The sequence below is a fragment of the Arachis hypogaea genome, chromosome 9 (genome assembly GCF_003086295.3).
Source record: "Arachis hypogaea cultivar Tifrunner chromosome 9, arahy.Tifrunner.gnm2.J5K5, whole genome shotgun sequence".
Lineage (NCBI taxonomy): Eukaryota > Viridiplantae > Streptophyta > Magnoliopsida > Fabales > Fabaceae > Arachis > Arachis hypogaea.
Genome location: NC_092044.1, coordinates 90679546 through 90698153, shown reverse-complemented (window position 1 = coordinate 90698153; position 18608 = coordinate 90679546).

The window sequence follows — 18608 nt, the reverse complement described above, 5'->3', positions numbered from 1 at the left end:
CTCAAGTGTAATCGACTTTACGTGAAGTTAATAGTTGAGAGTCGTTAGATGAAAATTTAGTCAAATTAGTCAAATCATATAATGACTCTCAATTATTAATTTCACGTAAAGTCGATTGCATCTAAATTTAATTTCTATCTAAAATTAATCATGATAATCTAATTAATTTTATGTAATAATCATTAGACATATCATAAAAAATAATTTATTTTTTATTTTAGAAAGAATTGAATAGAATTTATCTATTTTTAAATATTATTGATGGCTAATTAATCGAATAAAATAACAAATTCTCTCACTATATATATAGACTTGAAATGAAGTCGTTGTATTATATTTGTTTTAATTGCATATGCAGAAAATTAAAGAATACAGAAGTAATTGATGACGCGTCTAATGGCGACAGAAGTGGATCACAGATTCTTGTAGCTTATCTTGCATGCATTCAACCTTTTCTTTTTCTTATTCAACTAGCTTGGAAAGAGCATTTCATCATCATATTATTATTTGATTAACTGCTACTTGACGCTACAGAACATAAAGAGATCCATGATCCGATACATTTAACCTTTTGTTTATTATTTAATTTGCAGATTAATTAAGGTTACGTATTGCTTGCATTCTGGACATGTTATGTGACGCAATACATTGACATCACCCATGCATCGTACGACTTTCCCTCCATAATAATATATTTTTGTTGTATAACATCTTAATATAAAAATATTAGTTTATATTTACCAAACTAAATAAAAAATTGCTACTATGTGAACAAGTTTTATTTTTCTGTCAAATCCCAACTAAGCCTCAAATCCAAAACCGTCTAATGTGTCTTTTTTATTCTACCTCCAACATACATGTTGATCTGGACTCCTTGCTTTTCTTCCAATCTCAGATTTAATTTTTGGCTTACAATTCTCCTTTGATAATATACTTTTAATTTTTCATGAAAAAGAGGAAAGAAGATTTGTTTTAATAATTAAAACCTTTAAGATTTGTTTTTTAAATTTTAAAATTAAAATCTTCAATTTTACTTAATTTAATTTTTGAATATGTATTTAAATGATAATCTGTTAATAATTAAGAATGCTAAAACTACTGAAATAGAAATTTTAAATTTTAAATTATAAATTTTAGTTTTATTTAGTTTATATTTTAGATATGTATTTAATTTTAAAAAGACACTAAATCTATTTAGATGAATTTGTTTTAATTTTTTTAAATTATTTAGACACTAAATCACTATAGATCGGGTCGGCTAGCATGGCATTTGGGCTGGGCCGTAACAGTGCCCTCAACGCGACAGCAATGGCCGTGAGTGTTGTTGGTGCTGCGTTATGTTCTCTCTTGTGCATTGTCATTTGGTCGGCCGCTCGTGGAGAGAACGTGCCCCTTGCGCACGTGTCAGTTTGTTGCTGGGGATAGCCTTTCGTCGCCTCATTCTTCGCATCAGGCATTTAATGCTCATATTGAGTTATTTCAAAATCCTGTGCACAAAGAATATTTAGCCCTTGCCCTTCGCGCTTCCTGAGTCAGTTTCTTGACCCCTTAGTTAGTTTTCGTGTTTCATTCCTATTTCAGTGCCTAGTTCCTTCCACCTCCATCTTCTTCCCTCTTGAATTTCCTACTATGATTTCTGCATCCTTGTGCATTCGCTCCTTCTCGCCTCCCTTCGAATCCTTGCAACTGTTCTGGTAAGTACTCATCCTTCGCTCTTTGTTCCATGTTTATTTTATCTTTACTGTATGCGCTCCTGTATGCATGCTGCTCTTCTAATTTGATTTGTATGTTGGATGGTATTAGCGTTAGGTAGGTGCATTAGGGGGGTTACCATTCCAGGGCATTAGCTTTTAGGCTTTTACTTAGGATTTGCTTCGGTCATGCTTGGTTGTAGTTGTTAATAGGTAAAATGTAGTTTCTGAATCTTTTTCGAACTCCCAACCTCAATAACTAACCAAGTGGTGCCCCCACTGTAGGTATGGCCCCCCGTCACGTTTCACGAGCTTCCACCTCAAGTGCGGCTTATGATAGGTACGCTGGGTGATTTCCGACGTGAAGGACTCCCCAAACCAAATGGGTGAGGAGGAGCTTACCGAGTTCTGTCAAGCAGAGTACTTGTGCGGCGGGACTGACGAGGAGTCTAACTACGACATTTTCGTCCCCGCTTCTAACGAATGGTTATACGAACTCAACCTCCACTCCCCCCAAATTGTCGATTGGATCTGGTTCTACAAGGCAATGTTTACCCAAGTGGGGATTCGCATTCCTTTTTCTTCCTTCCAAATGGCACTTCTTAACTGATGCTCCGTGGCGCCGTCGCAGTTGCATCCGAATAGTTGGGCTTCCATCTACTGTTTCGAGATGGTGTGTGAATATTTAGAGATGCCGGTGTCCGTCGACGTGTTTCTTTACCTTTTTACCCTTACAAATCCCTCCAAAGAAGGGAAAGCAAGAAAAGGATTTATGTCCTTCCAATCTGCCCAGGGTCGGAGAATTTTTGGCTTGTTCGAAGACTCTTACCACGGGTTCAAGGACAAGTACTTCAAGGTGCGCCCAGTCAAAGGTCGCCATCCCTTCTGGCTGTTGTTGGAGGGGCAGCGCCTTATCCCGACATACTGGAGTTTCGGGGCGGGGTCCAATACATTTGTTAAGGTAACATACAAGGGAATGTCCTCTGTGGACAAAAAGATTGCCGACGTGTTGTTGGCCGTGTTTGGGAAAAATCATGTGAACCCTCATTTCCTTATAGGTAACCGGGAGGTCGCTAGAAATTATATTTGTGAGTAGCTTTAACTTGCATTTCTTGCGCTATTGTTGCTTTTGATTTGTTATGCGGATTTCACGACTAACCGGTTTCATTATCTTGTTGTAGTGGGGATGTCTGCCAAAGTGATCGGCCATGAAAGTCTATTCGATACTTTCCTTGGCAGTGATAGCGATGAGGAGCAAGCCAATGAGAACCAGGAAACTCCACCTGAACATAGCAGGAGCCAAGCCGTGCCCCCCCAATGCTAACGAGGTGTCGATCCAGGGTGCTGATGGAGCTCATGTCTCAGTCTCCCCCCCCCCCGAGAAGAGGACGTCGGTGCTGGTGAGAACTCGTCCTCTAGCCCGCAATGCGAGGAGGATGACGTGAGAATCATCAGCACCCCTAAGAGGAAGAGGTCATCCTCCAGCCCTGGGGGAGTTCTTATCGTGATGGAAAGAAACTTTGATGTTGGGAACTTTATAGACTCATAATTTCTTCCCGGCACGGAGGACTATTTCCATGGCGCCGACCTCCCTGGGCAGGCGAGGTGGATGTACCGTTCTCTCCTTCGCGGCGTTGCCATAGCCAGGAAAGCCGAGTTTGAGCTGTTGGGAATGCAATCGGTGCGGAGGAAGCTTGAGTCCACTGCTAAGGCCAACAACGAATTTAAGGTTGAAGTTGAAACACTTGGGGAGCAGCTGTCCCAGGCAAACGAGAAGCTCAAAGCTACCGAAGATAAGGCCACGGTGGTTGAGGAAAAATTGAAGACTTCAGATGTGGCCGTTTTCCGGTTAAGCGAGCAGGAGATGACTTTGGAGAGTCAGCTCAACTCTGCACAGGGTCGGGTGCCCGCGTTGGAGAAGGAGCGCGACGAGACTGTCTCGCTGGCCAAGGCTACTCAGACTGAGGCTAAAGAATGCAAAGTGAAGTAGAAAGAGATCGTGAAGCAGGGGAAAAGCGCCATCCTGATGACCGAGGAGGCTCTCAAGGCCCAGGTGAAGGTGGTGGCTCTCGACTTCGACACGTCGGCGATTAGGGTTTTCAAGAATATTAAGGATGGCAAAATTGTCGACATGCCGAGGAAGTGACCTTTGTAGCTTCAAATTCTTTAGCCTTGTAGTTTTATATCTTTGTGGGTCCTGGTTTGTAACCTCTGAATTTCTTACAAATGTTAGCCATTTTGCTGGCTTGTAAGTGTGACTTACTTTTATGGTATTTTGTAGTCGTTTCGTCGGCACTTGGATATCTGATTAATTGCGTTTTACCGTTGTGTCGGTATTCGACAAAGCCAGGTCGTGGCTTTTATTGCTATATCCTTTTTTATTGCGTTATATTTTCTGGTTCTCGGGGTGATCAGTCCCGGGGTACCGTACCGTTCGCAATCATAGTATGACGTAAAATAAGAGAAGAAACAGATTTAAACGTGAAGTTAACTTTAATCGAAAATTGGACAAATATACATGATGATAATAAACATTTGAAACAAGAGTTTGGATAATGTTTTCTGGTTACCCATTAGTAATGGGGACCTTACTGATCTCGGGAGACCGTTGGGTCGTTGAGCTTGACCTAAGAGTAAAACCTTCTCAGGTTCCCCGCATTCCATGTTCTAGGAACTTCTTTGCCATCGAGTCGTTCCAGCTTATAGGCACCTCTGCCGATCACTTCTTTCACCTTATATGGGCCTTCCCAGTTTGCCGCCAGCTTTCCTTCCCCTCTGGTCGGGAGGCCTACATCGTTGCGCTTCAAGACTAGGTCGTTCTGTTCAAACTCTCTTTTGAGCACCCTGGCGTTGTAGCGTAGGGCCATTCTTTGCTTCAACGCTGTTTCCAACAAGTAGGCCATTTCTTTGGTTTCGTCAACTAGATCCTTTTCCACGGTCTCCTCGACTCCTCCCAAAAGTAGTCACGGGCTTGGCTCACCAATTTTGACAAGTATCATTGCGTCTACCCCGTAAGTGAGACGGAAGGGGGTTTCGCCGGTGGATGACTGTTGCGTAGTTCGGTAAGACCAAAGGACTGAAGCCAACTCATCTGCCCATCCCCCTTTCTTGTGGTCAAGTCGCTTTTGGCCTTGTAAAATAATTTTGTTAGCTTCCTCGACTTGACCGTTTGTTTGGGGGTGTTCTACTGACGAGAACTTTTGCTTTAGCCCCAAGCCGGCTAAGAATTCTCTGAACCTCTTATCGACAAATTAGGTTTTGTTATCCGACACGACGACTTTTGGGATTCCGAACCTGGTTATCACTTGCCTCCACATAAACTTTTTACAGTTGGCTGAGGATATACTCGCCAGTAGTTCGGCCTCTATCCACTTGGTATAATAGTCAATAGCGACTATTAAGTACTTGACTTGTCCTGGACCGACCGGGAAGGGTCTTAGGAGGTCGACTCCCCAGTGAGAGAAAGGTCGGGAGGATGTCAACAGACTCAGTTCGGTTGCTGGTGCCTTGTGAAAATTGGCGTTCTCTTGGCATTTGATGCACTTTCTCACAAAGTATTTAGAATCCTTCATCATTGACGGCCAGTAGTAGCCGGCTCTGATGAGCTTTCTTGCTAGAGCCTTCCCCCTGATGTGGTAGCCACAGCATCCCTTGTGGACTTCTCGTAACACATAGTCCGTTTGGTCGGGACGCAGGCACTTCAGTAGGGGTTGGCTAAGCCCTTTTTTGAACAGCTGGCCTTGTATCGTGGTATATTTGGCCGCTTCCCTTCTCAGACTTCTTGCCGACTTCTCGTCTTCGGGGAGCTTGCCGCTTTCTAGGAAGTCGGTGATCGGGTCTATCCATGAGGGGTCTACCTTTGCTATGTAGAGGGTAACTGTCGGCTCTCTTACCAATCCTTGGATGAGAGATCAGTTTTTCGCTCCTAGCTTTGTACTTGCCAGCTTCGATAAGAGGTCTGCACGCGTGTTTCTCTCTCTCGGGACGTGCTGCACTAAGACTTCCTTGAATTGCCCGGTTAGCTCTCTGACATTCTCCAGATATTTTTGTAGCAACGAGTCTCTGGCCTGATATGTTCCATTTATCTGCGAGGTCATGACCTGTGAATCACTACACACTTTGAGTCTTGTGGCTCCAACTTCTTTAGCTAGGGCCAGTCCGCCCAGGAGGGCCTCGTATTCCGCTTGGTTGTTTGACACCGGGAACTCAAACTTGATCGACTACTCGTAAATGACTCCAATGGGGCTTTCCAAGATTATCCCGGCTCCACCGGACATCTGGTTGGAGGCTCCGTCTACGTGAAGCTTCCACCATGTGTTCGGTGGCTCGGTTGGGTCTCCCGTCATCTCCACCAAGAAGTCGGCCATGGCCTGTGCTTTGATCGCATGCCTGGGCTCATATTGCAAGTCGTATTGGGACAGTTTGACAGCCCAGGTCATCATTCTTCCCGCTAAGTCAGGCTTCTGGAGGACCTGGCGAATTGCTTGCTGTCCTAACGACCACTTTGTGACTTTGGAAGTACTGTCATAATCTACGGGAAGAGGTTAAGAGTGCGAGTGCTAGCTTCTCTAATTTGCTATACCTAAGTTCCGTTCCTTGCAATGCTTTGCTCACAAAGTAAATTGGTTGTTGGGTCTTTCCTTCCTCCCGCACCAAGACCACTGCCATTGCTTCATCCGTTATGGCCAAGTACAAGTATAACGGTTCGCCATTCTTGGGCTTCCCGAGGACAGGTGGTGATGCCAGTATTTTCTTGAAGTGTTCTGGTGCACGAAATTGCAATCACACTTTTGCAATCTGCACAACTAACCAGCAAGTGCACTAGGTTGTCCAAGTAATACCTTACGTGAGTAAGGGTCGATCTCACAGAGATTGTTGGCTTGAAGCAAGCTATGGTTATTTTATTATTCTTAGTCAGGATATCAATTATAATTATCAGTTTGAATTACTAAAAAAAAATAAAAGAGCGTGAAATAATTACTTATTGTGCAATAATGGAGAATATGTTGGAGTTTGGAGATGCTTTGTCTTCTGAATTCCTGTAACATAATGTTTCCTTTCATGCAAAAGTGCAAAGTTCTTTCCATGGGAAGCTCTATGTAGGGTGTCACCGTTGTCAATGGCTACTTCCCATTCTCTCAGTGAAAATGGTCCAAATTCTCTGTCACAGCACGACTAATCAGCTGTTGGTTCTCGATCATGTCGGAATAGAATCCATTGATTCTTTTGCGTTTGTCATCACGCCCAACACTCGCGAGTTTGAAGCTCGTCACAGTCATCCAATCCCAGAATCCTACTCAGAATACCATAGACAAGGTTTAGACTTTCCGGATTCTCATGAATGCCGCCATCAATTCTATCTTATACCACGAAGATTCTGATTAAGGAATCTAAGAGATACTCATTCAATCTGATGTAGAAGGGAGGTGGTTGTCAGACACACGTTCATGGATTGAGGAAGGTGATGAGTGTCACGGATCACCACCTTCTCCATAGTTAAGCGCGAATGAACATCTTAGATAGGAATACGCAAGTTTGAATGGGAAACAGAAATAATTGCATTAATTCATCGAGACGCTGCAGAGCTCCTCACCCCCCAACAATGGAGTTTAGAGACTCATGCCGTCAAAGATTATAAAATTCAGATCTAAAAATGTCATCAGGTACAAAGTAAGTCTCTAAAAGTTGTTTAAATACTAAACTAGTAACCTAGGTTTATAGAAAATGAGTAAACTAAGATAATTGGTGCAGAAATCCACTTCTGGGGCCCACTTGGTGTGTGCTGGGGCTGAAACTTAAGCTTCTCACGTGCCTGGGCTGTTTCTGGAGTTGAAGGCCAGGTTGCAACGTGTTTCTGGCGTTGAACTCCAACTTGTAACTTGTTTCTGGCGCGCTGAACGCCAGACTGCAACATGGAACTGGCGTTGAACGCCAGTTTACGTCATCTATCTTCGTGCAAAGTATGAACTATTATATATTTTTGGAAAGCCCTGGATGTCTACTTTCCAACCCAATTGAGAGCGCGCCAATTGGACTCCTGTAGCTCCAAAAGATCTATTCCGAGTGCAGGGAGGTCAGAATCCAACAGCATCAGCAGTCCTTTTTCAGCCTAAATCAGATTTTTGCTCAGCTCCCTCAATTTCAGCCAGAAAATACCTAAAATCACAGAAAAACACACAAACTCATAGTAAAGTCCAGAAATATGATTTTTTCCTAAAAACTAATAATATTCTACTAAAAACTAATTAAAACATACTAAAATCTACATGAAATTACCCCCAAAAGTGTATAAAATATCCGCTCATCACAACACCAAACTTAAACTGTTGCTTGTCCCCAAGCAACTAGATAAATAAAATTGGATAAAAAGAAAGTAAGAAGCAATAAAATCTCAGAGTTTTAAGTGAAGCCCAAATTCTAATTAGATAAGCGGGGCTAGTAGTTTTTTGCTTTTGAACAGTTTTGGCATCTCACTTTATCCTTTGAAATTCAGAATGGTTGGCATTCATAGGAACTCAGAATTTAGATAGTATTATTGAGTCTCCTAGTTCAGCATGTTGATCCTTGAACAGTCATTTTATGAGTCTTGGCCGTGGCCCTAAGCATTTTGTTTTCCAGTATTACCACCGGATACATAAATACCACAGACACATAATTGGGTGAACCTTTTCAGATTGTGACTTAGCTTTGCCAAAGTCCCCAGTTAGAGGTGTCCAGAGCTCTTAAGCACACTCTTTTGCTTTGGATCACGACTTTAACCACTCAGTCTCAAGTTCTTCACTTGGACCTGCATGCCACAAGCACATGGTTAGGGACAGCTTGGTTTAGCCGCTTAGGCCTAGATTTTAATTCCTTGAGCCCTCGTATCCATTGATGCTCAAAGCCTTGGATCCTTTTCACCCTTGCCTTTTGGTTTTAAGGGTTATTGGCTTTTTCTTTTTCTTTATCCAATTATTCCTTGTAAAATTTTTTTCACTGTTTTTTCTTGCTTCAAGAATCAATTTCATGATTTTTCAGATCAGCAATAATATTTCTCTTGTTCATCATTCTTTCAGGAGCCAACAATTTTAACATTCATAAAATCCAATATAAAAAATATGCACTATTCAAGCATTCATTCAAAAGATAAAAAGTATTGCCATCACATCTAAATAATTAGAATTTTTCTTATTAAGATTTCAGAAATTAAATTGCCTTTTTATTCTAAAAATCTACTATTTTATTCATGTTTGATGATGATGAAAAAAATAAATCATAGCTTACTTAGAGATGAAATCAAAATAAAGATACTAATTACTACTATTATAGACTTCTAAGGTAAATTCCTAATAAGAACAATTATCACAGAGTTAAGGAAAAGATTAGGGCTTCAATAACCTGGATTTTGGGAGGTGGATGCTCCTTTAATCTATGGGGTGCTTGACCCTTCAAGAGACAGCTTCTGACGCTTCAGTTCCCTCAAGTCACGCCTTTCCTCTTCTTGTTCTTCCAGCAATTTACAGAGCATAATACTTTGATTATTCTTTTCTTCCTTTATTTGGTCCATAACTTCTTGCAACTTGGTAATAGATGCTTCAAGATGCTCCCAGTATTCAAATTGAGGGATTTCTGGGAGGAATTCCTGTGTTCTCCTTTTGATGAGGTCATCCTGAACTTGTTATTTTTCCATTGATATTTTGGTGATTGACCGCTCAACTGAGATATACTCAGTTATTCCCATCTTCACTCCAGCATCTTTACATAGCATAGAGATTAAGCTTGGATAAGCCAATTTGGCATCTTTGGAGTTCTTGTTTGCAATTTTGTAAAATTCACACGAAATCAGCTGATGAACTTTCACTTCTCTTCCCAATATAATGCAGTGGATCATCACTGCTCTTTTAATGGTGACTTCAGAGCAGTTGCTAGTGGATAATATAAAACGCCCAATGAAGTCCAGCCAGCCTCTGGCTACTGGTTTGAGATCTTCTCTCTTAAGTTAAATTGGGATGCCGGTCGTGCTGGTGGTCCACCTGGCTTCAGGGATGCATATATCCTCTAGAATCTTGTCCAGACCCTTGTTTGTTCTCATCATTCTCCTATTAAAGGAGTCTGGGTCATCTTTCAGCTGAGGCAGTTTAAAGATCTCCCTGATTTTGTCAGGATGGATGTGAACAATCTTTCCTCTGACCAAGGTCCAATAGTCATAGAGGGCAGTTTCAGATATTCTCTGCCTGTCTGTTTGCCACAGATTAGCGTAGAACTCTTGAACCATATTCCTTCCCACTTTTGTTTCAGGATTAGCTAGGATTTCTCAGTTCCTGTTTCGAATTTGCTCTTGGATCTTTGGGTATTCATTTAACATGCTCAAAGCCTTGGATCCCTGCTTTAAAATTTTCGCCACACTTTTTTTTTTCACTGCTTTTTCTTGCTTCAAGAATCAATTTCATGATGTTTTTCAGATCATCAATAACATTTCTCTTTGTTCATCATTCTTTCAAGAGCCAACAATTTTAACACTCATAAACAACAAGATCAAAAATATGCACTGTTCATTCATTCATTCAGAAAACAAAAATTATTGCCACCACATCAATATAATTAAATTAAATTCACTAATAATTTCGAAAATTATGTACTTCTTGTTCTTTTGAATTAAAACATTTTTCATTTAAGAGAGGTGAAGGACTAATGGAATTATTCATAATCTTTAAGGCATGGTTACATACTAATGATCATGAAGTAAAGACACAAAACATAGATAAACACAATATTAAAAACGAAAACAGAAAGAAATAAAGAGCAAGGAATGAATCCACCTGAGTGAGGGTGGCGCCTTCTTGAAGGTCCAATGGTGCTTTTTGAGCTTCTTTATGTCTTTTCCTTGCTTCTGTTGCATGATCCCTAGTGATTTTGGTGTTTTTAACATTATCTGCTCCCAATAGTTGTGTGGAGGACAACTTATCCCCTGAGGTATCTCAGGGATCTCTTGATTTGCAGCCACATGTTCTAACCAACTGAGCTATTCCAGCTTACATATAAGTCTTTCCATCTCCCAAGACTCAGAGGTGGAAGCTTTTGTCTTTCCCTTGAGGTTTCTCTGGCCTTGGGTGCCATTAATGGTAATAGAAAAGCAAAAAGCTATGCTTTTACCACACCAAACTTAAAATATTGCTCGCCCTCGAGCAAGAAAAGAAAGAAGAGAAGAAGAAGAAGATGGAGGTGAGTGAGGGGAGATGGATTCGGCTATATGGGTGGGGTTGGGTGGGGAAGAGGAGGTTGATGTGAATGGTGAATGGGGTGATTGGGAAGAGGATATGAGGTGATTGATGAAGAAGATTGGGAATTGTGACATGGGGAATTCAAATCACAAAAGTAGGATTAGAAGGTAAGGTGGGAATATGGTAGGTGGGGATCCTGTGGGGTCCACAGATCCTGAGGTGAAAAGAAATACCATTCCTTCACCATATAGGCATGTAAATTGCCTTCATGCACCATTCTGGCGTTCAAACGCCCATTGGTGCATGTTCTGGGCGTTAAACGCCCATGTGATGCTTGTTTCTGGCGTTCAGCGCCAGATTGTCCTCTGTGTGCACATCCTGGCGTTAAACGCCAGGTTGTTGCTTGTTTTGGGCGTTCAACGCCAGAAAGATGCTCTGTTCTGGCGTTAAACGCCAGCCAGATGCATCTTCTGGGCGTTGAACGCCAGCCCGTGCGTCCTCCAGGGTGAAAAATTTTTTTCTTCTGTTTTTGACTCTGTTTTTAATTTTTTGATTTTTTCGTGACTCCTCATGATCATGTACCTAATTCAACACAAAAATAACACCAAAACAAAATAAAATAAAATTAGATAAATAAAATTGGGTTGCCTCCCAACAAGCGCTTCTTTAATGTCAATAGCTTGACAGTGGCTCTCATGGAGCCACAAGATGATCAGGTCAATTTAGTGTGTTGTCTCCACACCAAACTTAGAGTTTGGATATGGAATTTGGACACCAAACTTAGAGTTTGGTTGTGGCCTCACAACACCAAACTTAGAGTTTGACTGTGTGGGCTCTTCTTGACCTTGAACTGAGAGAAGCTCTTCATGCTTACTCTCTTTTGTCACAGAGGGATGGCCATGTGCTTGAAACACAAGGTATTCCCCATTCAATTGAAGGACTAACTCTCCTCTGTTGACATCTATCACAGCTTCTGCTGTGGCTAGGAAAGGTCTTCCTAGGATGATGCATTCATCGTCTTCCTTCCTAGTATCTAGGATTATGAAATCAGCAGGGATGTAAAGGCCTTCAACCTTCACTAGCACGTCCTCTACTATTCCATAAGCTTGTCTCATTGACTTGTCTGCCAATTGTAATGAGAACAAGGCAGGTTGTACCTCAATGATCCCTAGCTTCTCCATTACAGAGAGTGGCATCAGGTTTATCCCTGACCCAAGATCACATAGAGCTTTCTCAAAGCTCATGGTGCCAATGGTGCAAGGTATTAAGAACTTGCCAGGATCTTGTTTCTTTTGAGGTAGAGTTTCCTGAATCCAAGTATCTAAATCACTAATGAGCAAGGGAGGTTCACTTTCCCAAGTCTCATTACCAAATAGCTTGGCATTCAGCTTCATGATAGCTCCTAGATATTGAGCAACTTGCTCTCCAGTCACATCTTCATCCTCTTCAGAGGATGAATATTCTTCAGAGCTCATGAATGGCAGAAGGAGATTTAATGGAATCTCTATGGTCTCTAGATGAGCCTCAGATTCCTCAGGATCCTTAATAGGAAACTCCTTCTTGCTTGAAGGACGTCCCAGGAGGTCTTCCTCACTAGGATTTTCGTCCTTCTCCTCCTGAGTGTATTCGGCCACTTTGATTAAATCAATGGCCTTGCACTCTCCTTTTGGATTTTCTTCTGTATTGCTTGGGAGAATACTGGGAGGAGTTTCAATAACTTTCTTACTCAGCTGGCCCACTTGTGCTTCCAGATTTCTGATGGAAGATCTGGTTTCATTCATGAAACTGAAAGTGGCCTTTGACAGATCAGAGACAATATTAGCTAAATTAGAATTATTTTGTTCAGAATTCTCTGTCTGTTGCTGAGAAGATGATGGATATGGCTTACTATTATTCAGCCTATTGCGTCCACCATTGTTAAAACCTTGTTGAGGTTTTTGTTGATCCTTCCATGAGAAATTTGGATGATTTCTCCATGATGAGTTATAGGTGTTTCCATAAGGTTCACCTAAGTAATTAACCTCTGCCATGGCAGGGTTCTCAGGATCATAAGCTTCTTCAGAAGCTACCTCTCTAGTACTGTTGGATGCATGTTGCAATCCATTCAGATTTTGAGAGATAATGTTGACCTGTTGAGTCAACATTTTGTTCTGAGCCAATATGGCATTCAGAGCATCAATTTCAAGAACTCCTTTCTTCTGAGGTACCCCATTATTCACGGAATTCCTCTCAGAGGTGTACATGAACTGGTTGTTTGCAACCATGTCAATGAGTTCTTGAGCCTCTTCAGGCGTTTTCTTCAGGTGGATAGATCCACCTGCAGAATGATCCAGTGACATTTTCGAAAATTCAGAGAGACCATAATAGAATATATCTAACATGGTCCATTCTGAAAACATGTCAGATGGACATCTTTTGGTCAGCTGCTTGTATCTTTCCCAAGCTTCATAGAGGGATTCACCATATTTTTGTTTGAAGGTTTGAACATCCACTCTCAGCTTGCTCAGCTTTTGAGGAGGAAAGAATTTATCTAAGAAAGCAGTGACTAGCTTATCCCAGGAGTCCAGGCTATCCTTAGGTTGTGAATCCAACCATATTCTAGCCCGGTCTCTTACAGCAAAAGGAAAAAGCATGAGTCTGTAGACTTCAGGATCAACTCCATTCGTCTTTACAGTCTCATAGATCTGCAAGAACTCAGTTAGAAACTGATAAGGATCTTCAGATGGAAGTCCATAAAACTTGCAGTTTTGTTGCATTAATGCAACTAGTTGAGGCTTAAGCTCAAAGTTATTGGCTCCAATGGCAGGAATGGAGATGCTTCTTCCATCAAACTTGGACGTTGGCTTTGTGAAGTCACCAAGCATTCTCCTTGCATTATTATTATTATTATTTTCGGCTGCCATGTCCTTCTCTTGTTCGAAAATTTCTGAAAGGTTATTTCTGGATTGTTGTAATTTAGCTTCTCTTAATTTTCTCTTCAGAGTCCTTTCAGGTTCTGGATCAACTTCAACAAGAGTGCCTTTATCCTTGTTCCTGCTCATAAGAAAGAGAGAAGAAAACAAGAAAAGAGAGAGAAATCTTCTATGTCACAGTATAGAGATTCCTTTATGTTAGTAGAAGAAGAAAGGGGTAGAAGAAAGAAGAAGGAAATTCGGATTTGTGGATGAAGAGAGGTGAAGAGAAGTGTTAGTAATTAAATAATTAAATAGAATAAGAGAAGAGAAGAGAATTTTCCAAAATAATTTTTGAAAAAGAAGTTAGTAATTTTCGAAAATTAAAGATAAGATGAGATTAAAATTAAAATTTAAAACACAAAGAATTTTTGAAAAAGAGAGGGAGAATTTTCGAAAATTAGAGAGGGAAGAGTAGTTAGGTGGTTTTGAAAAAGATAAGAAACAAACAAAAAGTTAGTTAGTTGATTGAAAAAGATTTGAAATCAAAATTTTAAAAAGATAAGAAGATAAGAAAAAGATAAGATATTTTAAAATCAAATTTTGAAAAAGATAAAATAAAAAGATAAAAATGTTTTTAATAAAAAGATATTTTGAAAAAGATTCAATTTTTAAAATTACTTAACTAACAAGAAACTACAAGATAAGATTCTAGAACTTAAAGATTGAACCTTTCTTAACAAGAAAGTAACAAACTTCAAATTTTTGAACCAATCACATTACTTGTTAATTAATTTTTTCGAAAATTAGATATAAAAGATAAGAAAAAGATTTTGAAAATATTTTGAAGAAAGATTTTTGAAATTTTCGAAAATGCTAAAAAAATGAAAAAGATATGAATTTTGAAAAAGATTTTGAAAAGATAAGATTTTTAAAATTTGAAATTTTGGAGAAAAGTAAGGAAAAGATATTTTTGATTTTTGAATTTTTAAAGAAAAACACAAAAATGACCCAAAACATGAAAATTTTGGATCAAGACACAAGATGCATGCAAGAATGCGATGAATGTCAAGATGAACACCAAGAACACTTTGAAGATCATGATGAACATCAAAAACATAATTTTGAAAAATTTTTAATGCAAAGAAAACATGCAAGACACCAAACTTAGAAATCTTTAATGCATGAAAAATATGAATGCAAAAATGCACATGAAAAACAACAAAAGACACAAAACAAGAAATCATCAAGATCAAACAAGAAGACTTGTCAAGAACAACTTGAAGATCATGAAGAACACTATGAATGCATGAGATTTTCGAAAAATGCAAGAAAAATTTTAAAAGCATGCAATTGACACCAAACTTAAAAGTTAACACAAGACTCAAACAAGAAACACAAAATATTTTTGATTTTTATGATTTTCAAAATTTTTTTTTGTATTTTTATTAATTTTTTCGAAAATAAAGTTTGCAAAAACGAAAAATAAAAGAAAAATTTTGAAAAAGTTTTTGAAAAGAAAATTACCTGATCTGAGCAACAAGATGAACCGTCAGTTGTTCATACTCGAACAATCCCCGGCAACGGCGCCAAAAACTTGGTGGACGAAATTGTGATCACTGTTCTTTAAGTTGTATGAAATTATTATTGTGGCACCAGTTGTTACACAACTCCGTTCAACTAACCAGCAAGTGTACTGGGTCGTCCAAGTAATAAACCTTACGTGAGTAAGGGTCGAATCCACAGAGATTGTTGGTATGAAGCAAGCTATGGTCACCTTGCAAATCTCAGTCAGGCAGATTAAAATAGTTTATGGGTTTTTCGAAAATAGAAATAAAGGGTAGAAATAAAAGGGATAGAAGACTTATGCAGATTCATTGGTAGGAATTTCAGATAAGCGGCTGGAGATGCTGTAGAGCCCAAGCACGCCTGCTCTCCTACTGCTTCTACTCAATCCTTCTTACTCCTTTCCATGGCAAGCTTTGTATAGGGGTTCACCATCAACTGTGGCTACTTTCTTCCTCTCGGGGAAATATCCTGTGCGGCTGTCACTCGCACAGCTAACCAGTCTGGAGGCATCACCCATGGCTGATGGCTACATCCCATCCTCGCAGTGAAAACTAATGCATGCACTCTGTCACAGTACGGCTAATCACCAGTTGGTTCCCGCTCCTACTGGAATAGAATCCCTCTTTTGCGTCTGTCACTAACGCCCAGCAGGTTAAAGTTTGAAGCACGTCACAGTCATTCATTACCGGAATCCTACTCGGAATACCACAGACAAGGTGAGACTTTCCGGATCCTCATAAATGCCGCCATCTATCTAGCTTATACCACGAAGATTCTGTTGGGGAATCTAAGAGATACACATTCAAGCTCGGTTGCATGTAGAACGGAAGTGGTTGTCAATCACGCGCGTTCATAAGTGAGAATGATAATGAGGGTAATCTAACTCATAACATTCATCATGTTCTTGGGTACGAATGAATATCTTGGAATAAGAATAAGAGAGATTTGAATAAAAGAAAATAGAACTTCATTAATACTTGAGGTACAGCAGAGCTCCACACCCTTAATCTCTGGTGTGCAGAAACTCCACCGTTGAAAATACATAAGCAAAGAGTTCAGGCATGGCCGAATGGCCAGCCCTCTCTAACGTGATCAATGATCTCCTAAGATGAAGAATAAAGCAAAACTGAGACCAAAGATGAAACGTGGTCAAAAGACATCTAATACAATAGATAAATGTTCTATATATACTTAGACTAGCTCCTAGGGTTTACATGAGTAAGTAATTGATGCATAAATCCACTTCCGGGGCCCACTTGGTGTATGCTTGGGCTGAGCTTGATCATTCCACGAGCTAAGGCATTTCTTGGCGTCAAACTTCAGGTTATGACGTGTTTTGGGCGTTCAACTCCGGATCATGACGTTTTTCTGGCGTTTAACTCCAGACAGCAGCATGAACTTGGCGTTTAACGCCAAGTTACGTCGTCATTCTTCGAATAAAGTATGGACTATTATATATTGCTGGAAAGCCCTGGATGTCTACTTTCCAACGCCGTTGAGAGCGCGCCAATTGGAGTTCTGTAGCTCCAGAAAATCCATTTCGAGTGTAGGGAGGTCAGAATCCAACAGCATCAGCAGTCCTTTTGTCAGCCTTCTTCAGAGTTTTGCTCAAATCCCTCAATTTCAGTCAGAATTTACCTGAAATCACAGAAAAACACACAAACTCATAGTAAAGTCCAGAAATGTGAATTTATCATAAAAACTAATGAAAACATCCCTAAAAGTAGCTCAAACTTACTAAAAACTATATGAAAACAATGCCAAAAAGCGTATAAATTATCCGCTCATCACAACACCAAACTTAAATTGTTGCTTGTCCCCAAGCAACTGAAAATCAAATAGGATAAAAAGAAGAGAATATACTATAAAGTCCAAAATATCAATGAATATTAATTTAATTAGATGAGCGGGACTTGTAGCTTTTTGCTTCTGAACAGTTTTGGCATCTCACTTTTTCCTTTGTAGTTTAGAGTGATTGGCATCTCTAGGAACTTAGAATTTCAGATAGTGTTATTGACTTTCCTAGTTAAGCATGTTGATTCTTGAACACAGCTATTTATGAGTCTTGGCTGTGGCCCTAAGCACTTTGTTTTCCAGTATTACCACCAGATACACAAATGCCACAGACACATAACTGGGTGAACCTTTTCAGATTGTGACTCAGCTTTGCTAAAGTCCCCAGTTAGTGGTGTCCAGAGCTCTTAAGCACACTCTTTAGCTTTGGATCACGACTTTAACCATTCAGTCTCAAGCTTTTCACTTGGACCTTCATGACACAAGCACATGGTTAGGGACAGCTTGATTCAGCCACTTAGGCCTGGATTTTTAATTTCCTTGGGCCCTGCTATCCATTAATGCTCAAAGCCTTGGATCCCTGCTTTAAAATTTTCGCCACACTTTTTTTTTTCACTGCTTTTTCTTGCTTCAAGAATCAATTTCATGATGTTTTTCAGATCATCAATAACATTTCTCTTTGTTCATCATTCTTTCAAGAGCCAACAATTTTAACACTCATAAACAACAAGATCAAAAATATGCACTGTTCATTCATTCATTCAGAAAACAAAAATTATTGCCACCACATCAATATAATTAAATTAAATTCACTAATAATTTCGAAAATTATGTACTTCTTGTTCTTTTGAATTAAAACATTTTTCATTTAAGAGAGGTGAAGGACTAATGGAATTATTCATAATCTTTAAGGCATGGTTACATACTAATGATCATGAAGTAAAGACACAAAACATAGATAAACACAATATTAAAAACGAAAACAGAAAGAAATAAAGAGCAAGGAATGAATCCACCTGAGTGAGGGTGGCGCCTTCTTGAAGGTCCAATGGTGCTTTTTGAGCTTCTTTATGTCTTTTCCTTGCTTCTGTTGCATGATCCCTAGTGATTTTGGTGTTTTTAACATTATCTGCTCCCAATAGTTGTGTGGAGGACAACTTATCCCCTGAGGTATCTCAGGGATCTCTTGATTTGCAGCCACATGTTCTAACCAACTGAGCTATTCCAGCTTACATATAAGTCTTTCCATCTCCCAAGACTCAGAGGTGGAAGCTTTTGTCTTTCCCTTGAGGTTTCTCTGGCCTTGGGTGCCATTAATGGTAATAGAAAAGCAAAAAGCTATGCTTTTACCACACCAAACTTAAAATATTGCTCGCCCTCGAGCAAGAAAAGAAAGAAGAGAAGAAGAAGAAGATGGAGGTGAGTGAGGGGAGATGGATTCGGCTATATGGGTGGGGTTGGGT